Consider the following 27,971-nt stretch of genomic DNA (forward strand, 5'->3'; position numbering starts at 1 on the left):
CAAAATGGCGCAACACTTGCAGGCATTTCTAAAAAGTACAAACACCTGGTAGTCTATGGACCCTGGGAAAGAAGGGATGCAAAGGTCTCTCGCCAGGAAAATACACAACTGAGAAGGCTTGACTGTGATTCCAGGCCTGGGTCCCGGTGGAGGAGCCTGGTTCTGAAGGAGGCCCGGCCCCAGAGCAGAAGCCGGGGAGTAGTGAAGGCGGAGGCCGCCCCTCTGAGGAGCGGCTCGCAGAGGCCGGGAGAAACCGCCACCCGTTCCCACCTGGGAGCCTGACCGCGGACCAGGACTCAGTCCCCGGAGCCACCGTGCTGCGGACACTGCCTACCAGGGAGGCCCACGCTGCATGACGGACTGTATGTAGCACCAAGAACGTCGCCTTTAATGATTTTCGGTGATTCGGCAGTTTCAGGCCCGGGCTGCACTTGGAAAAACCGAGGGAGGACCACCAAGGGACGCCCACCGCCAAGCAGGCTTCCTGTGCAAAGGCGCATGCGGCCTTGGACTTCTGGTCCCGTGACGCAGCACCAAATTGAGAGGCAGAAAAGGACTCACACCTGGATCTCCAGGTAAATCGTCAAACGCAGGTCTCTTCCTGAGAAGGTGGTTCGCTGCATCTTGGGAAAAGATAAAAGACTTCTTCGGCTGTTAGCCCTGTGCTTCTTACATCCTTCTTGCAAAAATCCTGCCTTTCTCGCTGGGCTCAGTGTGGTGCCGGACAGCGAGTCTTGCAGCTCTTTAGAGGGAACGCAGAGGAACTCGTCCTGGTCTCCACTCCCCCAGTTGCAGGACGAGCTGATGATGCCCAGGTGCTCTAATTTCCCGCCCTCATACATGGTGGGCCCACCTGCGTGAGCGCCTCTTCGACTGAAGCCGGCGGTACGCATGCTTCACCCGTACCTGTGATGGTCTGCTGTCCCATTCTCTCTGTCCTTTACAAGTGTCACTAGTGAGGTGATGTGGTAAAATTCCGCGTCCTCCTACACCCCTTCCTCCGCGAGGTCTTTGTTAATGACCAGCTTTCGGAGTCTCAGAGAGTTTTTAGCACGGGCCCCAAACAGGTGCGCTCGCTGTGGGTTAAATAGGCACCGGTTGCATCCTTGTCGGAGTGCAGGTCGGGGTCAGCCTGGCACGAACGGTATAGGAAGGATTTCAGGTCCGTACAGTGCATCTGGGGGTCGTTGAGGAAGTAGGTGCCGCCTACGTTGGACGCGATGCGAGACGCTGAGGCGGGGGCGGGGCGGGAAGCCGGGCGCTGCTGCGACTGCGCATCTTCCCCCCACCAGCGCCGCCAGGAGGCCTCTGGAGGCCCGGAGTGATTCTCCGTCAGGATCCCAGCAAGCCCCGCCAGAGTGCCACAGAGTACACGTTGGTGGGTGGCGGGGAGGCGGTAAAGGCGGTCAAAAGGTACAAACTTACAGTTATAAAATAAATAAGTCCTGGGAATATAATTAATATACAGCATGGGGCCTACAGTTAATAATACTGTATTGCATATTTGAAAGAAAAAGTAAGTAATGAAGCACTGGTGCATGCTACCGCATGGATGCACTCTAGAAAACATTATGCTAAATCAAAGAAGACAGTCACAGAAGACCATGTGTTGTACAATTCTATTTACGTAAATGTCCAGAATAGACAAATTTATGGAGATAGTAGATTACTGGTTCCCTAGAGTTGAGGCGGGGGCATTGGGGAATTATTGCTAATGGGCACAGAATTTCTTTTGGGGGTGAGGAAATTGTTCTAAAATTGACTGTGTTGATGGTTGCACAACTGTGTGAATATACTAAAAGCCACTGAATTGTACACTGAAATGAGTCAACCATATGGTCTGTGAATTACATCTCAACAAAAAACTTGTTAAAACTAACACTTGGGCTTCCCTGTGGCGCAGTGGTTGGGAGTCCGACTGCCGATGCAGGGGACACGGGTTCGTGCCCCGGTCCGGGAAGATCCCACATGCCGCCCAGCGGCTGGGGCCGTGAGCCATGGCCGCTGAGCCTGTGTGTCCGGAGCCTGTGCTCCGCAACGGGAGAGGCCACAACAGTGAGAGGCCTGCGTACCGGAAAAAAAAAAAAAAAAACACCACTATTTTCATCATAGTATAAAAGGTTACCTCATAAGATAACATTTATTTACAGATCATGATTATTTAATTTTTATCACACCTTTCTTTATTTCTGTTTTTGTGCACGCTTTGTAATATATATAATATACTGATGTAGTGATACACTTATATAATTTGTGAAAATGTATTTTATATTTCTTTGTATATCTATATAATGATTATGTGTACAAGTACATGCTAAAATATTTTTTATTGCTTGTGATAAAAAAAATTTAGACCTGTGCATAAGAGTTGAAAGGTGGAGGGCTCCTTTTTTGTTAAGTAAAAATTTGATTAGAGGGTGCCTTTAACAAACATGTAAGACTTTTATTATGCCCCCTCTCCCCTAGCAATGGGCAGTATTTCTGAATTCTAGTATGCAAGAGTGAGTGGCACACAATCCAGGAGAAGGTGGATTAATAGCTGGATTAATAGTGAGGTTACTGCTCACTATTTCTCTACGAACCTTCCTTCCAGTGCCAATGGTGGCCCCTTGTAGCAGAGGTCAGGCTCAAGGTAGCTGACTTACTGCTCTCATGTACTCACTGGTTATTTCCAGTGAGGTCAGGTCAGTCTCACTCCCTTCTTCTTAGGTTCTTCTCATTCCAAACAAGAGTCTTTGTCTAGCATATTTTTTCATGCCAGCAAACAGTTATACAAAAAAAGCACAAAGGAAGGGTACAATTTTGTATATTAAATAATATCCTCATTTTCAAATCATGAGGAATCAATAAACAATAATATGACTCACAAGGCAGTGCTGTGGGTATCCAAATACTACAAAGCTTTCAGCTAAAGCATCAGCAGCAGAACCAGGGAACTGATTTCAGGTGTAACCAGTGTTTATATCTAGCACAGTGGGAATGTGTGTGGTGCGTAGTTAACCTGTGATTCTGGATTGAGGCTTAAAGGTTTATTCTAATACTGCTATTGACCTGCTATGAAGCTGAACCTATTAACATCGTTCCTCAGCTGGGTAGAATGTTGGTAAAATTTACTACCTATGTACAGAGTATATAAATTGCTTCAGATTCATTTATAGATATCCTCAGATATGAGTTCCAGGAGAAAATAAATTACTAATTCAGTTGCACTATATCTGCATTTATATATGCATTATATCTATTTTCACAGATATAAATGCACTATATATGCATTTATATCTGTGAAAGGCTGGTTGCTTTAGAAATGTTTAAGACCCAGCCACTTTGGAGCAATCTTGGAAAATGACCATTTTAAACCAATGGGGATTTTACTCCACTACAGAAAACAAAAGAAACCACATTTGAATTTTGAAATTAAATAAGTAACAAGTCCATAATGAGTAATTTATTTCACAATAAAAAGTAAAGAAAACAAGTTACATTTTTGTTCTTTTATTTGCTTTTCAGCTTCTACATTTTTACAATCGCCTGTAGGAAAAAAAATGTTCAAGAGAGTGGGTTGAAATTATTTTAATTACATAACAGCCCAGAGGAAGATGAAATTGTGCAATGGCCTAGACTAGTATCCTCTGTCTGGTTGGTAGCCAGTGAACAGTACAGCATGAACAATAGAGCTCTGGTCTAGAAATAATAGCCTGAAGATAAAGAAAAGGGAGAAAGAGGTTTCTTTTGACCATGATGAATCTCTTGAGCATTTCCTTTCTTCTTCCCCCTTTGATTATTAGAGTCCAGATATAAAACAGCTCATAAGGAGAGAGAGGACAAGCAATATAAATCAATGCTACTTAAGACACATGAAATAGATGGATTTATGTTGGATAGGTGTTCTCAGTCTAAGATCTCTGGAAGAATTCTAGTGGAAATAAACCCCTGAAATCGTGTGCAGAATTGTATGAGTATGTGCGTGTGTGAATTTTCTGGGGACACAGTCATAGCTTTCATCAGAAAGGTCCTTAATTTTTTTAAAAAATGTTGTGAATCACAGCTCTAAGAAAAAAAAATGCAGTAAGTGCCAAAATAATATCCCACTAACTACGACTTCTGGGTGTCTCTGTTAATAAGCCAGTTTTAACAATATGTTGTGAATGGATTTTTTGGAAACCCTTGGGTTCAAACATATCACTAGTTTGGTCAAGTGAATAGGATCAGAATTCTTGCAGAATCAGGCTTTAAAGCTTTAAACCCTCATCTCTCAGCCTGAGAAAGTATCTTATTGAACTCAACATTAAGAGAGTCACCATATTTCACCACTCGTCTCCAGATCCAATTGCTTGTGTGCAAATTACCAAAAATGTCAAATTCCAGAATATGTGTAATGTTATGTCCATTTCACTCTTTCTCCCAAAGCATGCATGGGTCAAAGGCAAGGTATTCCAAGTCTCAAGTCACTGAACTAGAGCCAATTACTGGTAGCTTCCTGCTAAAATATTTGGCTAACAAAAAGAGAAGGAGAAAGAATACTGTTTAACCTGTATTCCTTTTGGTATTTTACCACATGCATCCTCTTAAAGCAGAAAGTTTTCTGCTTAAAATAGACAAGTGTTTAAGGAAGCACACAGCTCAAACTGTAGCATGTAAAAAAGCATCTTAAATAGAATAAACACTTGTCACTGTAGGTTTAGAACTGAAAATTGCTGTTTCCTCCACAACTAGACCTTTAACAATAATCCTAGGGTACATTTGCTAAGATGAATAAAACATAGCACACCTCCAAATTTGATGTTTAATTTTTGAATGGAATGCCTTTGTAAATATTTGCTCAAACCTAAAAATAAATATCACAAAAAAGGCACCGGAATTTAAAACAACTCTGTAATCATTTCTTGACTTTGGTGGAATTTAATTAATTTGTTCATTCATTCACTGTACTAAGAGTCTACTAGATGTTAGGCACTGTGTCAGATACCAGAAGAAACAATGGTGAACAAGACAGATAACAGTCACTCCCCTGTGGAGTTTACAGTCCAGTGAGGGAGACAAATAGTCATCAAAGTTCTGCACAAAGAGATATAAAAGAGCAACCAAGGTAAGGCCTGAGAAAGGGTGGTATAGAGTCCTAATTTAAGAGTCAAGAAAGGCTTTTCCAAGGAAGGGATATTTGAGCCAAAGGATGAAGGATGAGAAGGATTTAAGTTGAGGAAGAAGAATGTTCCATGTGGAGGGAACAGCATGTTCAGAGTGGCCCTGACGGTACGGTACCTGGTAAGTACCATGGAACAGGTGCAGGTCAGCATGGCTATTCATAATGAGAGGAGGCCGCTGAGGCTGAAGGAGGCGTTCTATCTAAAGCGGCTGAATGTTAATCCTAGGAGCAATGGCAAGTCAATGAATAGATTTAAGCTCCCAAGGATTTGGGCCTGGGGATTGGGCATTTAGTGGAGCTGCTTGATAAGAACAGCTTTGTATTTTGGAATGATCATTCCAGCAGAATAATAACCTGTATTTTATTTAGGGTAGATAACTTAATTTTCAAGCACCTTCTTTAGCAAACTAAAGTTTATAAAAAGAGCATGGGATTCAGAGTAAATGTACAAATTTCATAATGGTGCCTCACATATATTGAACACTACATAATGTTAGCTGTAGTTATAATGGTTTGGTCAGTTTCACCAGAGCATATCCACAATATCAGACATCGTTTGGAATTAATTCCTTAACCTTGTAATGTGAAACTCATAAGCAGGGCAATGTTTGTTAATAACATTCTAATGGTATATAAGAAGGCCTTCCCGTTTGCAGCTTGAGATAACAAATGAGTACTTAAGTAGGTACAATCATCTTATTGCCTGTTGTAAGAATTTTTTGTTTATATCAGAAATGACTATTTTCATACAATTTAAAAGCAAAATGATAATACTTCTCAATTCCAAAAAGTTTTCCCAGTTTTCTTTTTACTCTAGATCTTCAATGATTCTATATTCCCTGAGATTGTCCGATTTGTTACACTTAACTCATTTAAAATGTTAATTGATCGGCATTTATCCATTCCTACTTCTATGAATATAGACCAAAAGATTTCTTTTTAAAATTCAAGAGGGGATACAGCTATAAGTATCAGCAAAAACCTTAAAATGCCTACAAAGAACAGATGGATAATATAATATTAGACAATGCTTAACAATTTAGTTTAAAATCTTGTCTGGTAATTTGGCTTTAGTATAATGGAATCAGTTCGAAATAGAATGAGCAGAGACAAAGTAAATTCACTAATATAAATTCCTGGCTTACATGAATAAACTCTTCAATTTAAAAGTTATTTTATCTCTGAAAAACTTAAATAATGTTATGATTATTCACATTTATGCACATATTATACATTCAGAATATTAAAAATTGCTATTGAAAAATTATATTTATAATACAAACCTGAAAATATGCAATAAATATGAATGAGATATTAAAAGCAGTTATATTCAATTATCATGAAAGTTATTATATTTGATTTATGTCAATGAACCTGCAATACCTAGTGTTTACCAGTGTTATTTTTCATCTGCTTGATTCTTTACTTTTTGGCTTGCTTCTTCAGCCAAAAAGTAAATAATAATAATATTTGTTCACAAGGCTGAAAGAGTTCTTATCACTATTAGATGGTACATTTGTTATTAGTTATACCCAAGAGAGATTTAAAATCATGCTTTTAGTAAACAGTTATTTTTAAATTGACAAAAAAGAGGCATTATTGTAAATTTGCAGAATTGGTAAATATGGCATTCTACAATAGCTCCATGGACTGCTATTAGCCTGTCCTATAATGATTCCACCTGCCATAATCCAGTCCTTCTCTAGAACATGGGGTTTGAAGTAAGGTTGTTGGAGGAGGCTGCAACAGATGAGGGAGGAGAAGAAAACTGAAAGTGTCTGGTTAACGAAAAACCTTGTTAACCATTTTTAGGAATTTTAACTTCATTCTGAAGACAGTGAGCACTCATTGGTACGTTTGAATCAGTGCAAGAGCATGATTATATTTGCATGTAAGGAGGACTCTGCCGTTGGCAGAGCTGATGAGCCACGACCAGTGGGTCAGTGGGTAAACCACATAGCTTCACCTGCCCATTGTCCCCTGTATCCAATGGACCTTTGCACTGGTTGATACGAATTTGCTTTGTGTTTGTTTGGTGAAGGAAAAAGGAATTCTGGTGAGATCTGAGAGAAGAGGTGGGAAAAGATGAGGAATAGAGAGAAGCAAACCAGTCTGCTCTTTGGTCCTCGTGAGTGGTTATTTGAGCTCCAGGAGGCCAGGCTTTCAGGTAGAGATTGAATGAGCTGTTTCCATGTGAGATTTAGGTCACAAATGCTGTTCTTTTGTGCCTCCTGCGGCAAAATGGGGCATAGTATTCGAAGGAGGCCACTGTCCTCATTTCTGGCTGAAGATAAAATTGAGGGGCTAAAGGCAATGAAGAGCCATTTTGCACTCTGAGGACTGTAAGGCTTTGAGGACCTGGAAGGCAGCAACCAAAGTGTGAGTGGTGGGTGTAGGCATGGCAGATCATGGCAGGTGTTGGTGGTTCTCAAGTGAGCAGAGACTCATTCCTGAATACATGCGAGACTTCCTCAAGGAAAACCCAGAAGTACATGAGAGGCAGTGAGGCAGGCTCTTTTTCCAGAATGATGGTGCTATGGACTATCATGATAGCAGAAGGTGGGTACTTGATGCTAATGTGACCTAATTTGTAACCACTGGCCAGACTCATGGGTCACAGATGAACCCAAGGAGTCAGACTACCAGAGATAGGCATAATCTTTCTGAACATGGTCAGAGCCAGGATTGCAGCAGTGGGTTGAAAAGAGGAAAATGGACCCATGAAATATTTAGAAGACAGAATCCACAAAATTTGATGAATTGGGAAGATGATGATGTGGGGGAGATGGGGAGCAATGATGAAGAGCCTGGGCTCTGAAATCAGACTGCTTTGGGTTTATCACTCACCAGATGTACAATGTTAGGTAAATTGCTTAACTTTTTGAAACCTCAATTGTCCCATTTTTTCAATTTGTAAATTTTGGATAATAATAGTATCTACCTCTTAGAGATTTTTGTCACAGTTAAATGAGATGATCCACTAAAAATATTTAACACAGTGCTTGGCACATTCTGGGTACTCAGAACATATTAACAATTATTACTATACCTGCAGAGAGTAATCGAATTACAAGTAAATAAAATTGTTAACATTAGAAAGTCCAATTCGTATTCCAATTTGAAATGTATGTTATTTACAAGCATTAGTTTTAAACTCATATGTATTTATGTGAATAAATAAACACATGTACATACATATGTATACCTGGCTAACTTTACCACTGAATAGTTAAGCAATAAAATGTGCTACATGGAGTTTTCTCTCTATTCTGTGTGCTCTGTGTTGCTAATTAAACTCAGTGGTTTTGTTAGAGGCAAGCCTTATAATTTTTCACTTTTCTTAGCTCATCAAAGAGCATTTGACGTACTTTCAACTTCTAGGTATGAAGCTAGTCATCTATTAGACAGACAGATGTATTTAGACGCTATCTCTAATATGCTGACTACTGATAGGCTAATATTCTGAATATTTAAAATCTTTTAGGCTTTGATTATACATGAAGTGTTTCCTCCCAGAATATGTGTGTGTATATATGTATGTGTGTACGCATATGCATGTTTATATGTGTGTGTTTGTATACATTTGTGCATGTGCCTGTGTGTATAGACATGTGAAAATAGCAGTTTGGAAGTGAGATTATAAACTTGCATTCAGGATTTCAAATAATCAAATAGATATAAAAGTAATATAAGAGGAAACATTAACAAATTGTGATCACAAATATTCAAAATCCTTTATCCCTGATATATCTCAGGAGACATATCTATGTCTAGGAGGGCCCTGGCAGAACCCCAACATAAGTCTTGGGATGCGGTAGGGAACAGAATCACAGGACAAGGAAGGTGTCCTGTTATTTGTACAATAATCTTTTAAACTCCTCCATTTGCTTCTAAACCTGTGAGGGAGAGGAGTCCATCTGTTTCGTTTTCTGTTAGATTCTCCAATCACATATTGTAGTGCTCAAGAAATATACACTGAATTAAACTATAGTATTTGGAATTTCTAAAACTGAGGTATATTTTAAACTTTTGATCTAGTTCTTTAAAGAAAACTTGTTAAATCGATCTAATTTAACCCATTTTACCAATGAGATAATTGTTTTCTAATGTGAACGTGACTTGTTCAAGATACAGAGCAATTAAGTGTATGGAACTGAAACAAGATCCAGTGTTCTTTTTGCTTGGTGTGCAGTCTGTTTTAACATCTATGCCATTTTCTTAATAATATTCCAAATTATATGCATACGTGTGTGTGTGTGTGTGTCTGTGTGTGTGTCTGTGTGTGTATGTGTAAAGAGATTGACAGAGGGAGAGAGAGAGAGACAGACAGAGAGGGAGGGAGACAGTATTTTAATCTACATGAAATTTTTGTCTGATTGTATAAGCGTTTCTGCGTTTTACATATGACCAGAAGTTGTGTTTTCACTGTCCAGTGAGCATCCTAGCAGGGAGAGTCCATGGAGACACCAGCTGACCTCCACTCTCACCTCCATGTGGTAATCCTTCATCCCTAGAATCTTACCTCCCAATACCCCATTCTGAGCCCAACCTCCCATTATTCAAATTCTCTCCCTCCCTGGCTCCCCCTCCTTCCATCTGTAGGCTTCATTGCGACCTCCATTCCCTTCAGCTCTCTTCTGGCTTGATTTCTGTCTCTTTATTTCCAGCGTAAATTCCATTGTTTATCACGCCAAGCACTCAAAATAATGGTGTTTCTGCATGGCCTCCCCCTAAATCTACAACCTTCTGATCAGTCTATTTACTTTCTTAATTTTTAGATTAATGTTACAGAGTGCTTCTAGAGAAAGCCACATGGTTACAAAAGTAGGTGCCCTTCATTCAAACCTCAGTCTTCAGCCTCAGCTGGTCTTGCAAGTTAGCTGGACAATCTGTCTGTGTGTCCCAAGTCCCCTGCCTCCCTCTTTCCCCTTAGCAGCCCTTCCAAATCCCCATCATTCTCCATAAACCCTTGACCCCACTCAGCAAATGACCTCACCTTCTACTTCACAAAGGAAATAGAGGCCAACAGACAGCAACTCCCTCAACTTCCTGCCCCCTCCTCTACATTCTTATCAGCACCCACATCCATCCTTACCTCTCTTCCTCATTTTTCAGTTGAAGTGATGTCACTCCTCTTAGCCAAGACTAATCCCACCACCTGTGATCTGGATTCCATCCCCTCCCGCTCCCTCAGGGACGTGCTCCATCAATCATCCGTGCTCCTGTATCTACAACCTCTCAAGGTGCACGGGCTCTCTCCTCTCCCCTCAACAGACAAAAATGCTCTCATTGCTTCCAACTCAAACACAGACACAGACACACACACACACACACTCCTTAACCCTCCCTGTATTCTCTTCAAGTTACTGCAAAACTTTCTCTTCTTTCTCAGCCAAGCTTCTTGAAACATGTCTTCCCTCTGATTTTAAAGGTAATACACACTCATTTTAGAATATTCAGAGAATAAAGATTTTCAAAGAAAATAAAGAAAACTACCCATAATATACACCACCCAGGGATGACAACTAATATTGTTAGTTGTCAATATATTGCTAATATTGTGGTTTTGTTTCTTTCGTTTTATTTTTCACTACCCGTAAAAAAAATGGGCATCATACTGCACAAAGTTTCACATCTTGGTTTTTTTTTCACTTTTGTGACCATTTTTCCATAGTCTTAAATACAAACACGTCTGTTAGTGGTTGTATATTATTGCATTATATTTGTAACCATTTAAATGCCTTCTTTATTAGACCGTTAGATTGTTTTCAATTTTTCTTTTCTATAAATAATCATAAACATGCTTCCTGAAGACAAATCCATACTTTTGCTCTCCTCCCATTCACGTCTCTGCCAAAGACAATCTATCTTCTACCTCCTTCCCTTGAGATTTCTCTCATTAAAGTTACCAATGACTATTTACCAATGTTAAAGAGACTTTTCTGGTTTATCTCACTCAGCCTCTCTGAGGTACTTGACATTGTTAGCGATGATTCCCTTCTCGAAACCATCTTCTGTCTGGCTTCTATTTCCCTTGGAAAGAAACCATCTTCCTGCTTTCCGCCCTTCTAGTTCCTCACCCTCATCCCCTTTGCACGTGCTTCTTCCTGGCCTTGCCTGTGAAAGTTTGCTTCCCTGGAGCTCCATCCCTACCTCTTGGCTCTATCTCTATACTTTCTTCCTGGGGGTAACCAATGCCTCATCCTTCATTCTCATATGCTGCTGGTTTCAAACCTGCACATCCAACCTTTGCTTATCTCCTCTAGGGAGACTTTTCTCCCTCTCAGTCATGCACTCTGAATTATTTCCCTTTTCTAAGCTCTTATGACACCCCATACCTAACTGTATCATGGCATGTATCGCTTTTTTTTTTTTTTTTTTTTTGCGGTACGCAGGCCTCTCACTGTTGTGGCCTCTCCCGCTGCGGAGCACAGGCTCCGGACGCGCAGGCCCAGCGGCCATGGCTCACGAGCCCAGCCGCTCCGCGGCACGTGGGATCCTCCCGGACCGCGACACGAACCCGTGTCCCCTGCATCGGCAGGCGGACTCTCAACCGCTGCGCCACCAGGGACGCCCCATGTATCGCTTTTAATTTAAACTGTTGGTGACTCGCCCTCCGCTTTCCTGGGTTTCTCAACCTCAGCACTATTGATATTTGGGGCCAGATAATTCTTTGCTGTGGGCCTCTGTCCTGTGTATTGCAGGATGTTTGGCAGCATCCTTCACCTCTACCAGCTAGATATCAGTAGCAACCTCCTGGCTGTTGTGAGAATGCAAAATGTCTGAAGACATTGTCAAGGTACCCTGGATACAAAATCCCCCCCAGGTTGAGAAACACTGTGCTAGACGTGAGTTTTGCAAGTGTAGGACCTGTGTATTCATCACTTTTTGCCATCACCCAGCCCAGTGTCCAGCATATAAATGATTCAGTTTTTATTCACCCACCAAGCAGATATCATATTGTTAACAAGTTTCCTTAATTCATGGTGGATATTAAAAATTGGCAGTGTCCTTAACCTCAAGGAGCTTACAATTTTGGAGGAAAGAAATGAGTCCAACATGCAGTCAGAATGCATATGGAAACTTAACTATACAAATGCAATGTTTAGGTTTTCTGCAGCAATTTATTACAGTTCAGGGCGAGGAAAGCAAAAAAGGAAAGCTTGCAGGAGAGCTAGATCTTTTACCATATGTGAACAAAAGACCTGGTTGGCATGGAGGCAAGAGGGATAGGATGTTTTCCAATCATAGGGGAAAGACTGGGGAACGGTTTCAAACAGGTGGATTAAGGTCTAGGTCTTCAAGGACACAAGACTGCCCAGACATCAATGAGATTATTCCTTTCAACTACAGGATTAATTTAGCTACTAAGTGTAGGTTCATGTTTTGCTCCAGTGAAATACATTATAATGCCTAGCGGTATAAAATGCTTTAAATTAATTCAATTCAATTAATAAGCATGGATATATAAGTTCAGTTAATCGTTGGAATACAAGATGCAGACCTATTTAAATAAGCAGATGTGAGCAAATGAGAGGAATCATACTCCACACACTCCAGTTGTTCTCAACGGGGGAGTGAATTTTGCAACCCAAAGAACGTTTAACAATGCATAGAAATATTTTTGGTTGTCCCAGCTGGTGAGGCGATAGGGAAGAGGTGCTACTGGCATCTAGTAGGTAGAAGTGAGAGATGCTGCTAAATACTATAATGTGCAGGAGAGCCCACCACAACAAAGACTTACTGGGCTGACATTTTGGAATGTCAGTAGTGCCTAGGTTGGGAAACCCTGTTCTACCCCATGCTTCTGGATCCACAACACTAATTAGCATGTTAAAGGACCTGGACTCCTGTAGTTCAATAAATAAATAGATACGTAGGTAGATAGATAGATAGATAGTAAATATTGATTTAATGTCTTTAAACACAGGATCTCACCAGGTTATTCTATCATGAAACCTGACAATATATGAGATGTATTGGGTAAAATATATTGAGTAAAATAAAAATACATTATTTAAAATAATTTTACCCGCTTTTCATTTTTTAATGTGACTACTAGAAAATATAAAATCACATATGTGGCTTCCATTACATTTCTATCGGATAGCACAGATCTGTCCATTTCTTCATAGTAATTAAAAAGTATTCCAGTAAGAACCTGCTGTATGAAAGAAATAAGTAAAATTCTAAAAATAAAAAAAAAAGTATTCCATTGTCTATAAAATGTTGAAAGCCTTTTAACCAATGGAAATTGATCTTTTGCTCCTCAGATCCCTCTATCTTAATTTATTATACTGTAGTTTAGTAATTAACTGCTAGTCATAGGTGGGCTATATAGACCGTTAAAAAATTATTATCTAATCTGTGTATATGCAAGAGAATACCGCTCCTACTGCTGAGATATATAAAGTGAGGTTTACAGTGTTTCATCAGCTATTGAAATCACTGATGTGTTTAGATTTCAGGCAAACTCTTGACTTTCTACTTGTTCCAAATTCTATTTTTGTCTTACTTTTGAAGTACCTAAAAGGAATAGAAAATCATGGTTGAAGCAGAGGAGAATGTCATTTGTGAATATCCAATTGTCACCCAAGGATGTGGCTGTCATTGAGAATGTGTCAACCATTCAAGGAGAATCTGGACCTACAAATGCAGTTAAGTAGTTAGAATCCCTTCTTAAAATTTCGGACGAAAAAATGGATTGCAATAAGGCTTTATGTAGTATATGGAAAAATGCTAACTCTTTAAAGTCACAGAAGGTAAGGAGACCCCACAATATTCCTAGTATTTTTAAACAAGGAAAGTCCCAAATCTTCCAAAGTCAACAAGTCATGGAGGAAGAAGAGTACGAGAAAAAGTAGGGGCAGCTTAAGAGCTTTGCTTTGCACTCCTAAGACTCCTTTTTTCCGTGTGTGGCAAGTTAGATCTTGCTAAGGCTGTGCTTGCAGGCAGGCCAGGAAGAGCTCGCAGGTGCCACTGGGTCCTAACGACAGCATGGACACTCCTGGGGTCTCGAGAGGATGTAACGGATGCTACATGCATGGAAGCAGGGTACGCTTCTTGTTTTAAAGGGCTGTTTTTGATATTGTTTCTCTCCAGCTGCCCTTCTGCCCCAGCCCGGGAGTGGCAGGGTTGCCACATTAGTCAACGCAGGACAAGGTCAGGGTGTGGCCGGGGTATATGTAAAGGAAGTGGCTAAAATTAGTAATGGACTGAATGTGCGCCTGTGTTGTGGAGAAAGGGGAAACAGTGGAGGAGCAACTCCAGATCACATCTGGATTGTTCTGTCTGGAGGAAGAAGTAGGAATATAACTGCCAGAGGGGAGGGAGAGGTCTGGGGTGTCGATGTCACAGTCCTCCCGCCTTTTGTGTTCAGACCCGTCTGCTAATCTTATTGCAATGTTTTCTCTCCAATGCTTACACTCTGGAATCCTTTGTAAATATGCTATAGTATTTTATGCCTTAGCTCATTAGGTCTTGAAAAACTGGATGACAGTAAAAAGATGGAATTGCGAACATACCAGTGTGTGCCTCTGTGTAGAAAAGTGGGCAAGAACTTCAGACAAAGCAATGCCAACATAGATTTGTTCTACCGTGTCTTTATCTTCTTAAAGATCTCTTATTAGTTTGCACAGTTGGACATCTAACAATGGCCTTTTACCCTCATTGTAACTTTTGATGTATTTTACTTAATTTCAAAATTAATTATTTGTGCATCCTGATATATGAATATCTATTACCATGTGATGAAAACAGGAAGTCAGGGATATAATTACATTACAGCTTACAAAATACCTTACAAATATCACGATTTGTTGGTGTCCTCTGAGCTTCCGTTCAGAAACAAAACATCTATTGTTTTATAGTAAATGAACATTAGAAAATCAGAATTGTGGTTTTTTTAACTAAGAAAAAATATATAATATAGTCAGACTATCTGGTTTTCTTTCATTCAATTTAGAGAGTTTTAAGGAAAAAAATAAAATGAAAAACGTTTTGAAGAAGAGGTCATTGAAACAGATGTTATCTACCGTAAAGTAATATTTTCTTGAATTCTTAAAGCATTTGTGATTCAGATGGAATAAGTGTAGGATTCAGACAGTATGTATATATTTCAAAATATGTAATTGTCATTCAAATGGAATAAGTGCAGTATTCAAATGGGAGGTAAGGTTTTCAAAAGATGTAACTTTACTCTTGTAGCAGGCAGTGCCTATCTTACAAATGGATGTTTACAGTTAGGGAACAGCTTACTAAATGTTAGGACAAAACCACAGTTTTTGTTGCAAAGAGTAAAATGTGGGCAGAGATTTTTGATAAATGTCAGAGTGAAATGTTAATTCTAATTGTTCCATCGAGTTGTCCTTGATTTGTGACAGGTTTGTTACTATGCAGATTTCCGAGCTGCCACCGCCCATGTGGGGATTTCACCTTGTGAAGTAACCCAGATACACACTCTTCTCCATCTCACCTCTTTATTCCTAATTAGCTTGTCCCTGGGTTCTCTCAGGGTAGCATTATGGTTGTCCTGAAGTGTTTTTGATTCCGACGCACTGACAAATTAAGCCAGCTAATGTTTAGCGAAAACACAAATTTAAGTCACAGAAACGGTAAGGCCTCATAGGCGGCATCCCAGACTGTCGCCGGCTCTCATCCTGTTCACCCCGTCCACTTTCTGGAGGTGCTGCAAGCACCGCTGTATCCATAAACTCCCTTAAGGCTTTTGCTGATGTGTTTTAAGTTCTCGTTATAGCCCCAGAGTGCCTTTTCCTTGAAGTAATAATAGCACTAGGGGCAGGCAGAGCAAGCTGGTTATCAGTATGCAACAAAATTTAGCAGTCTCTGAAAAAGCAGACACAGGAAAATTGGAAGGAGGAGGAAACAGCCATGGAAAGATGGGTCTGGCACTGGCGCCAACAGCCCGTCCCTTGACTCAGGCCAGGAACGTTCAGACTAACCGAGAGTCACCCTCCCGGTCTCCTTCTTTGCTCCCAAAAAGCCTGACGTGCAACCTATCAGGAAGTTTTCAACTGCTCTCAGTAGATGAAGTCAATAAATAGTAAAAAAGAAAGAGTGAAAAAAGGAGGAGGAAAGGCAACTAACACTGAAAATGTCTACAAACCCTTTGAGTTGCCACCTATTTAAATCCACATCAGCCCTGTGGAAACACAGAAAATTAGAGGATTTTGCTCAAGGTTACAACAGTAATTAACAGAGCCAGAATTTTAACCCAAGTCTGTCTCCAGTACACATGCTCCTCCTTTCCAGATGGGTGTAGGGAAGTCATATTGACAGGATGTCACAGATCTGTGGGAATCTAGAATGTCTCCGGACATCTAATGGATGTTCCCTATTGATTTCATATATGAACTAGGCATGTTATTGAGAGATGCCTTTATCTACAAATTACCCAGGGTTCTGTCTTCCCAAGATGAGAAGACTATTTGTAATTGACTCTAATAAGGGAAAAATGACAACTCTGAAACAGCATAGCATTTTCTGTTAGGAAAAACATATAGACACACTCACACGCACACACACACACACACACACACACACACACACACACACACACACACATATATATAAAATATATTTAAGAGCTGCTAATGAAATCATTTATCCTTAAGAAACTACCTTCATCTAAAACTACATGTAATCAGTGGAGTTTCATAGCAGTAGTGTACAGTAAATTGTATTTTTTTAAACACGTGGCATAACAGGGTAATTTCTGTTTATTTACGAGATTTTAAAATGTCTTTCTGCTGTGTCAGATCACAGTTGTGTTAAAACACATGCATTCATTATTCTCCTAAGAAGCTCAAATGACTAGAATGATAGGGCAAAGCTGGGAGAAAGTCTAATTCTCTCACAGGGTTGGGATTTTTGTTTTGTTTTGTTTTTGCTTGAAGAGAAAACAAACACTATGCCATGTTTCTTCTCAAAAACAAGTTTCTATATATTCAGGTGTATTGACCCTCATGTGAATTTTGCAGAAACATAAATGAAACAATTATTAAAAACTTAAAATTAGGCCCTGTATTTGTCTAATTGAAATGGATTTCAGAAATTAAAGAGACGGTGCTGGTATAACGTAGAAGTAAGGGCCCCAGTGAATCACCCTTTCTATATACATGCCATGAAATAGCCCCCTCCCATGGTGACTCTGAGCTTGGCCACGCAATGCGCTCTGACCAATGAGATAATACAAAGCAAGCGTGATAGAAGCACACACTTGTAAAGTGCTTGCCCACTGGGACATGCCGCTTCTGGGTGCTGAGAACCCTTGTGCCACACTGTATGAGCAGGCCAGGGCTAGCCCTCCAGAAGCTAAGAGACCATGAGGAGAGAGACCCCAGCATTCCCAGCCATGGCTGTTTTCCCAGAGGGACAGTGAGGGAGGCCATCCTAGACCACTCCACCCTTGCTGAGCTGGCTTAGAACAGAAGACCCACCAGCTGATCAGCAGATTGATTAGAAATGGTATGTGTTAACTGTTTTAAGGCACTGTGTTTTAAGCTAGTTACAGAGCAAAATGTAACCAACTCAATACTGTTCCGCCAAAAATGTAAATATCAATCCAACTAAGGCTTAGAGTGCTTGAAAACTGTTCCTACCTCACAGAGCTAAGAGACGACCTCACTCATCATCTTGATAAATACATTAGCTATCTCAGTTAATTTCAGGAAACTAAATTCTAGAAAGACAACCCCACAGTCACCAATCTTTATGCCAAAGGCTACAGGGGATGTGGAGAGGTTTCAGAGAGTGTCAAGTTAAGATAGTACGGACAAGGCAGTTCATTCATAAGACTCCGTGTGTTTCACATAAATTAAAAGCCTTCAAAAATACTCTCTCTCTCTGTTTCTCTCTGTCTCCTGTCTGTCATCTGTCTCTCTCTCTCTAACATACACACATGGCTGAGCAAGTAAAGGAAACATCCAAATTCCCTAATTGCTCTAAGACCTCAAAACGTTCAGAATTGGTACTTCTTCATCAAGGAGACACTTTTCCTTCTTCTTGTAGCTTCCAGTGCCAGGACAAGCTTGCCTGTTACTCTATCACCATCATCCGTGAGACTTATTTTTTTTAATAGGTATTCTGGCAATTCCAGAGAAACATGGTTTTAAAGAATATTTAGTAACATGAAACAATGCTAAATAAAGTGGATACAGAAAAAAACCCACTTTATAAGATTGTACATTTAATATGAATTCAATTTTGTAAGGATTCTATGTATTTTATGTATAAAATAAGAAAAAATAAAGACTTTAAAGAAAACGCAACCAAATAGTAAAGGACTTCATGGAATTATAGTTTTTTTTTTCTAGTTTTAATCCTCAGAAATATTAATATATATAAAATATAAAATAAATTAGCATAAACTGGAAATCAATGGGAGACTATCTATAAAATGATATTCTAAGAACCATTTAGGGAAACAAATCAAGAAATTTAGAGAAAATTATAGATCATGGACATTCCCAGGGGTGAGCAGATGTTCATTACAGTAGTAAAAGCGTGTACAGATTTTGTATAAATAAATAGACTGATAGATGAAATTGCATGCCATACAAGTACTTCTAAGTTTGTAATCATGTTCTTCTACACACTGATTGTTTTAAATACACGTTTCTTGCTTGTGTTAAGAACCCCTCATTGGTGACTTCCCTGGCGGTCCAGTAGCTGAGACTCCGTGCTTCCAATGCAGGGGGCACGGGTTTGATCTCTGGTTGGGGAACTAATACCCCACATGCCACATGATGCAGCCAAAATGTTTTTCAAAATTTAAAAAATAAATAAGAAGCTCTCATTAAAAAAGAAAAAAAAAAAACTAACAACAAAAAATCCCTCATTGGAAACGTATCAAATCGCTTCACAGCTCTTACTGGTATTCTATATTATTTCTGTCCCCCCTCACCGCATTTCTCTCCCTTTTAAGATTCTCATGCACAGAGAAGGTAAGAAATTATTTGAGAACAACTCAATTATTGGAACGTTTGGAAATGTTATCCGTTTCCCAGACTTCAGTGTAAGCCGGTAGTCTAGAAATACATTCATGAAGTCCCCCACTACCAACTACACAGAAGACTTAAAACATAATGGTGTCGAGGAATTCAGTTTTAAAATAAGGCATGAATCAGAAGTCCTGCGTCTCAATGGTTGCCCCACTTGACAGAGTTACAGGACAGAATCTGCAGGTTTGCGATCCCTCAATCACTGCAGTACCACGCATTTGTGTGTGCTTTTTAGATCCTGTAAGGTAACATATTCTGAAGATGAATTCATGTGCGCCATCAGAAAGTAATCTTCCCCAAAGGTGCAAATGGGGAGTTTACTTTTTTCCCAACAGATAGGATGACTTTATGAAACTTGTTGCTAATCCTTTCAGCCTTCCTACGTGACACAGTGGACCCTTCCTTGATGAAATATTTTGCAAATGAAATGCGACTTGGATTTTTAACAGCTAATGTGATACAAGAAGAGTGAATATTGTAACACAAACCCAGAGAAATCAGAGTTGCCTCCTCCCTGAATATCCACCTATTACTGACCACTGTGACCTTTCTGGGAAAAGTCACTTCCATTGGACAGGGCAGTGGCCGCAAGGCAGCAAAACACCACTCGGAATAATTCTTTACAGATGCTAGGAACCGGAAGTTTCAAGGGGAAAAATGAAAGCCATTCACTCTTCCAATGACATAGGCCTTTGATACCACGAAGCCGTTTGGGTTGAGAGCTGCAAGGTCAGGAAGGCACGTAAAGATTGGTGATTAGAGAAATACTATATCGGCAAAGTGTGGCAAGCTATTAAAAGAAACTATAGCTTTTATGATTGTGTCGCTGAAGCTCCCCAGGGCTATTTGTATTAGATATTGAGTTAAGCATAACTTATTTAGTCCCAGCATTCCAGAAAACATTTTGATGTCAGCTACTGCAGGAAAGTAAACACAAAGCGAAGGAGGAAACAGAGCTGATCTCGAACAGATAAAAATGGTGTAATTTAATTTTCTGAACCCGGGCATTTTAGAGCATTAAGAATGAGGAATTTTAGAAGGTCCTTTCAACTTGCAAAATAAAGTTTATTTAGGCATTCACTGGAGAGGAAGAGGGGGAGCATAGGGCTTACATTATCAACTTGCTGAGCATATATTAACTTCTGATCAAAACATACTTTTGATTGTATTTAGTGAAATGTTCCCGGGGCTGTAATCCGTATTTATGATAATGGATGAGTTTCTCTCCCGCTTCAATGATTTAATAATCACATAATTTTTGTTTGTGCATCTTTTCCTAGTGGCTCTAATTTTAGCATTATTCATGATATCATTGGTTCACGAGGTGTTTAGGGTTCACCAGACATTTCCACGACTACCGTTAAAATTCTTTTTTTTAAGACAAGGCTTTAACACTGGCCACACTCGCCATGTGCTATCCAATCATAAAATGAAAATGTTGGCAGTGATGAGCATACCAAAAAAAAAAATCTGTTTACTTCCATTTTGAACCAGAGAAAGGAATGCTTGAACTCTGAACCTTGGCTCATGCTAAGATCCCTGAGAGGAATTTCCTCACAGGTCCTATGAAGACTGAGCAAAACTGGTGACTCAGGGGACAGATAATAGACATCTGAACACATTAGGAATATCAGCGTCTAAAAGATTAGCCACTTTAAACAGTCTTACTGTAGGTGGCATTGCAGTTGAAAGGAGTTGGAAGGAGACAATATTTTTACCGAAAACTTTAGATGTGACTCAAAGAAAGAAATATTTCCCATCTTTGCAAAACAATGAGGTAATGAGAGAGAGAAAGAGAGAGAAAGAGAAACATGAAAAAATGTTAACAGTGCTTGCCTCTGGGTAGTGGGATTATAGGTGATTTTTCACCAGTTTTTATACTTGTCTGTTTTTGCCAATTTTTCTGCAAAGATTATGTGCTCCTTCTGAATAAAAAATAAAAGAGGAGGAAAATACACAAACGAGTAGGAAGGCACATAGGCCTTCTGAATGTAAAAGGCATGCCAATGATCCCATCTCTTATAGGCTAGGCCTTGCCATGATGAACAGCTGCCTTGTCGTACTTGACAAAATCTCAGAGAAGCTGCTCCAGGACTTACTGGCTGCTGAAGAGGAACTGCCAGACCGTTTCGAGAAGGCTATTGTTCCAAGTCCAGTATTTGGGATCTGAATGAAAGCATACCTCAGGCAGTCTTTTACTCTTAGTCCAACTCTAAGACCTTGCATTTGTGTCTTCATTAGCAAAAGAACTCTCTTGATTTCTGTTATTTCTCCTCGCAAAGTTGTTTTTGTTTGTTTGTGGGAAGAATGATAACTCCGTCAATATTTTGTAGTCATAGGTCTTGCCCAAGGCTGATGATGTTCAATGAGCATGTGAGATTGTTACTGCTCCTATCCGTTTAGTTTGATCACTGCCCATGCCAAATGGTTGTTAAATATTGTGAATACCACCTGGAATTGTACAGCCCCGTAATTCCTCATTCAGGTAGTAATAAGAATGACCTCAGGTTAATCATCATAGTGGTTATATAACTATAAGATAACCACACAATATATTCTATGTTCTATTCTACTATGTAATAATTACAACATATAATTATAATACAGTTATATAAATATGCAACTATAATACAGTTTTATATTTTGTGGTGCTTTAAGAGAATTTAATTATAATTTCACAGCCAATATATTTCAGTGATTAGTTTGAAATAAAAGTCTGTTTGGTTGAAAGAAGTGATCATTTTGGAATACTGTGTAAACATATCCAGGGAATGATCACTACCTGGTTGAAAAGACAAAACAGATATTAAAAGTGAAAGCATTCTAGCACATTTTAACTATATATTTCTTAAAGCAGTATAGTGTTGGTAGAAAAGATATTAAAGATTCTAACTTTCAAAAATAAAGTAACAGTTTGAGTGCATTCAGCAAAATAGTTGTCTGTGAAATATTCAGAGGAACATTTCACCACCTAGGTACAATATATGCGAAATACTAGCAAGAAAATAAATACAAATGTGAGAGAAAACTGAGACATTATTCTTTAGATAAGTGATTTTTCTCAGGAAAAGGAACAATTCTTAAGGTTGTGCTTTTCTCTTCTTTTTTCTTTCTTTCCTTTTTTTTTTTTTTGTTGTTGTTGTTAAAGTTCAGGTGAGGATAAGCTTCTGTTACACAGTCATAAACCACCCATTCATTCCAAATTCAGAATACTAAAGAACACGGACCTGACATCAAGGTAAAAATAAATCTTGTATCTCTAATGTTGGCAACATTTTGAAAACACCAGAGAGATTATTGAGCAAACTCTATTCATTCTTTCACCATTGCTCTCAAAGTCCCATTCTGGTTATTGAAAGTGTCACTAGGCTGTGTAACAGGCTCTTTCTGTGTATCTCGAGGGAAACATACACTCAAAATCAATCTGCTAAAACGTCGAATAAACATGGACTGAGTCAGGTAAACACAGTCCTCATCTATTGTCAACATTTTTATGTTGATGTTATTTGGTAAATGACATGGCAGAAAAGATAGGGAAACACAAAGCTCCCCCATGATTCCAATATCTCCTCCGTGTACATTACCTCATGTTCCTTCCCCAAAGAGTCCCTGTACAGACATAACATGATTCATTTCTAATTAGGGTGGTAGCCCAAGGTACATCTGCGGGTGTAATTGCTGATGGCGCTATCATTTTTGCCCTCTCACCCTAAGAACGCCTGTTCAAGTGCAAAACTCAATTTCCTCCAGTCACCTCAGTTTAAGAGACCCAGTCCCAAGTCACTAAAGTGCGTGACTTCTTTTGTTTAGAATAATGTTTATGCCTCACTTATGTCCTTGCTAATTCCATACAGCAATCTTCAAACTAAATACGATTTGACTTTCTTAGATAAAACATCAAGAAAGCTTTGGGTTTAAAAAATAAATAAAAACAAAAGCTCACCCCCATGCCTACGTAAATTAGTGAAGACAAGGAGTAGAACGGAGAAAATATTGAACACATTTTATTAATACTTTTAAATAGCAAAGAAACTCTTCCAAGGATATGGTCTCTTTGAAGATAAAGTTCCATTTGCATAAACTGGATGGGCCTCTTTAATGCAGTTTTCATTATCTTGACTCCAAAGTGACTGATGTCAAGATCAAGGGAGTCATCAGGGCAGATACACTCCAGGACACCAGGGAGAAATAAATCAGCCCATCATCTCCACCCAGGAGAATACCTCTCCACCAAGGGGATTTTCCAATCTCCTTTCTGAAGCAGGAGGCCAAGTTCCATTATTGTGAGGACTGACCCTCATCCCTTAGAAGTCTCTCATTCCTTACGTTAATTGGGGTCCCCTGCATCGGTTATCTAATAGGCTAATGAAGTTTGGAGATAAACCAGTTCTTGACCACTTCTTGCCCTCTGAACACTCCCGGGACACTAACCCTCTTCAGCCTTTTATCTCATTATGTTAAAGAGAGAAAATTAAGTCTGAAGAAAATGAGATAACAGCCCCTTGGGTGTTAGGTGAAGTGGTTTGGGTCTTCTTGTGAGGAGAAGAAATCATCACATTCATTAGATTCTATGTGACAATTAACCCTTTGCCTACCTCAGCCATTTTCTTCCATCTACAGTTGCATTTTGGCCATAGAGGGTCTGTCCCTTGGCCTTTTCTTTACTCAACCTCGGTTTTCCAATTTATTCCATGATGCCTCAGGTCTCCCCAGTCATCATAGGTGTGGGTGAATTTAAAATACCATCATTGGGTCTTTATTTCACAAGTTTGACTTAGTGCTGTTTTCATTTGCAAAGTACAAATGTGAAAACTATAATTTATTATGGTACTAGCAATTCAAGATGTTTTGCTTGGATCCTGTGTCCACAATCGGTTACCAACATTCCAGCCTGTTTTGCTTTAGTTGGCTACTAGTTTACTACCCCCCATTTCATTCTCTAAATCTGTGTTTAAAAACAATTTAACAACACTTTGATTCTTTTTGGAAATGCAGTTATGTGGTGTGTAACATGGCATTTTAAGGCAGATGACAAGATGCAAATGACTCATTTAATGATTCTTTAATTTTATACATACTGTTTTATTCGAGTAGTTATCAGAGGCTGGGTCACTTCAGGAGTATGTGAAGAGGTTATTTCAAGTACAGACATTGGAGTGGCCTTGAAATCCCAGCCTCCTTGAAGTTGTGAAACATGTAGCTAGAAGAATCAGCCTTCCTGCTCTACGAGCAGCCCCTACTGGACAACGGATTGATGTGTGCTGCTGCTAGGCTACAAGCATCTATTCTTTCTCCTTTTTTTCTTCTCTCTCCTTCCAATGGGGGTGAGGGGGTGGTACTTTTTACTTTTCTCTTTAAAAGTAAATTATGTCACTTGCTTTTCTAATATTGAATATTTGGTTGAGACAAATACACCACATAATCCTATAAAGACATATTGACCTTCTTGATATGAATGGTATTATATTTACTCAATAATTCAATTAAAAGTCTTAATTTAATCTGTTCTCTCATTCAAGGGTATTTTCTGTACACAATAATCAAAGAATGTTGTTGGTTTTTATCAATGTACTTTAGAATTCTAATAACATTAGGAAAATGTTGCAATAGAGTAAATAGAAAAATAGAAATAAAGATATCTTTGTTTGATTTGGTTGTCTCTCCTTCTAACCAATAAGTCTCAGATATGACCCTGATCACAATTTATTGTTTCCTATGGGTCCCAAGGCTTTAATAATATCTAAGTCGATCTAGTTTTCATTCTCAACTACCATTTAAAAATAAATGTCTTTATATGTTTTGTATATTTTGCCACAATAACAAATTAAAAAGCCAAACAAATTAGCAGACAAGATATCACATTGAAAATGTGTTTTATCACCAGCTAGTGAATATGGCTATTTCCTTTCACTGCAAACATCTAACTATAAAGTAGGATTTTTTTTCTCCAAAAAATGGTAGGACAAGAACAATTCATTATTTACTAGTACCCAAATGATGCACTTCCTTTTTCAAGATAAAGTATAAATAGGTACTTATATAAATTGCTTGCAAAAGATACCAGACTGTCAGCTCTGGATGCTTTAAGTGCCCTTTTTATACAGAAAATCAGCAAACAACCAAACTTAGCCACACCATGCTGAGAAAGTATTATATACTAACCAGATCTCCATTTGTTTTTTTTTTTGTGGCCCACAGTCTCTTTAAAGAGAGATTAACGAGGAATGCCAAATGTGGTCTAAGATAAATGGACTTAGACCCAAATCTTCTTTTACCCACATGCCACAAGAAAGTTAAGAGAGGTGGTTTGTTGTAGGTTACATTTCATTTCAATTACAGGTTACCTAAAGACTAGGATGGGAGAAGCTAATGTCCTAGGTCAGTGTTTCAAAAAGTATGTTCAGTGGAACAGTAACTTTGAAAAATGTCATGGTCATATTTTTCAAAGTCAGATTAAACAACACGAATAAGTTGCTTTGTTGCAGGACTTATCAGAGCCATTAATTTCCTAAAGTATATTGGGTGTCTCCAAAAAGCTGACATCAAATGCAGACTTTCCAAAACTCCCTCTGGACTGATGTTTCAAAAAACACAATTTGGAAAATTAACTCTGAAGTCATCCAGCCTTTCTACATCCATGTGCTCTTAAGGAAAGTGATAGTTCATTCATTTCCAACCTGGACTTACCACACGGAGCACCAGTGTGGTAAGTCAGTGTGGTAAGTTGAGGTAAGTGTGGTAACCTGAGTTCATTCTGTGAATGAGCCTGAAATATGCTGTCTCATCTAAAGCTCACATCGACCTCAGGAGGATAGATGTTATCAACTCCATCTCATAGAGGAGGAACTTGAGATTGAGAGTTTAAGAGTTCTGAGGACAAGGGAGTGACGGAGCCAGGATTCATACAGAAGATGTGCTCACTGCAAAGGCCTCCCTCCCTCCCTTAAACTGTGTTGCAAAGAACCGTTCTTTTTTGGTGAAACTCTTTAGTGGCTTCTCCGGTGTGCCTAGGTCATGTAAGGTCATTGGGATTGAGATGGTTTACCCTGCATTTGCAATCCTAATGGTTTGACCTTTTACCACTGCAGACTATGCTAATTTGAATTCTCTCTAGCATGGACAAATCAGTACAATCGATGATAATTTTACTTACAACTCTACCCATTCTCAAGGACTGCCATTTATAATACACAGAGCAAGATGGGGAATGCATACATGTTAAGATACTAATCAAAGGTAAATCTGGAAACAACCAAAAGAAATTTATGTTAAAGAGCAGTTGGAAATCAGCATTCATGTCAGAGGTGGTCGGTGTTTTCCTCCTGTTTACCTACAAGCCAAATACTACCAAGCGAGAAACCACCAAGCAACTCCTTCCCTCTCAAGGTAACAACATATTAATATCCCATGGAAAGATCAACATATAATTTAGTTTCTGTTCACTTCAGTCCCTCTACTCTTTGGTACTAAAATGGATATAAAATCAAAAAGAGCAATGCAAAGTGACTAACTCCTCAGAAAAGTTTTGGGAAAACGTATTCAAACTTCTGGATCATCTTCTCAGCATTAATTGGGACATGTTAAATTCTTACATTGCAGATATTTTTTTTTTTTCTATTAGGATACAAAAGAGAACCCTCACATGCAGAAAGTTGAGTTTGAGTCCACATATTGATCTGAACAGTTTGCCATTTCTCAAAACCTATCTCAGTCACTTTTTCTCCACCACTTATTATGTAGGTCCCATTCACAGGTAAGAAAAGACTTTCTACACATGTGTAAGTATTGTAAACTAAATAAAATTACCAGTTTTTTCCCTCAGGATTCTCCAAGATAGGAAAATTTCACATGAATCATTCAGAAATAAATATGGATTAAACAAATATCTTTTAATATCAGTAATTTTTAAAAAATTTCCCCTATAATTCCTTAGTGGAAAAGTATAATCACATGGTACCAGATAATGTGGAAATATGCCTTTTTCATGAGTGAGAACAGGCAAATTTCCAAAAGGACATTAATCAACTTAATTATCAAAGCTGATATATCTTTTAATAGGAAAAAAAGGCACGATGCTGAAATATGCTAGCTATTTACACTATGTCTTGTTTGCAAAATTATTTACATTACCCTATCTTTGTTCAACTTTAAAGATCAGTTTTTCAGGGGGGTGGGGTGGTGGTGGGATGAATTGGGAGATTGGGATTGACATATATACACTAATATGTATAAAATAGATAACTAATAAAAAATATAAATTAAAAAAGATCAGTTTCTCTCCAAATAATTACAACTGTCTTTTCTCTAGCAGGAAATTACGCATAATATATATTATAGAAACATTGTTTTTTGCATGAGTGGTACTTTAGCAATTTGACTTTGGTGAACAGAAAGAGAGCTTCTCACTTTCTGAACAGCAGCAAAAATCCAAAATGATCTCTAAGTGAGGAAGAGAACATGGACATAGCCTTCAAAACAAAAATGAAATATCCCAATAGTCCTATCATACAATCTATGAACAGTTGTGGGCTATGATTTGCAAATACTTGAGTTTCATAACATTGCAAATTGCAGCCAATGCATCTTGGCATATTATTGCCAGTAATGTCTCCGTACTACATATACTCAAAAGCTAAAATGCACTTCAGTTCACATCTAGCCTTCCTGAAAATGAAATATGAATAAAATGTTCCTCCTTTACCATCAGATAAGGGGGCTCTTGCAGAAAGATGACAAACAGGCAGCGATGTGCTGGAAATGAACTGGCAGGGCTGCTTATCAAGTGGTGCCTCATTCCAGTCATTGCC

General features: G+C 39.0%; 1 protein-coding gene and 1 pseudogene across 12 annotated transcripts in view; both read right to left on the reverse strand.

Moving 5' to 3' along the window:
- Positions 1 to 27,971, reverse strand: part of HDAC9 (histone deacetylase 9) — a 576,603-nt gene that overhangs the window by 339,260 nt on the left and 209,372 nt on the right. The gene's annotated exons all lie outside the window — the stretch shown is intronic.
- LOC101319425 (BTB/POZ domain-containing protein KCTD5 pseudogene) lies at positions 558 to 27,967 on the reverse strand (annotated as a pseudogene).

Source organism: Tursiops truncatus, chromosome 9, assembly GCF_011762595.2.
Source record: "Tursiops truncatus isolate mTurTru1 chromosome 9, mTurTru1.mat.Y, whole genome shotgun sequence".
Taxonomy (NCBI): Eukaryota; Metazoa; Chordata; class Mammalia; order Artiodactyla; family Delphinidae; genus Tursiops; species Tursiops truncatus.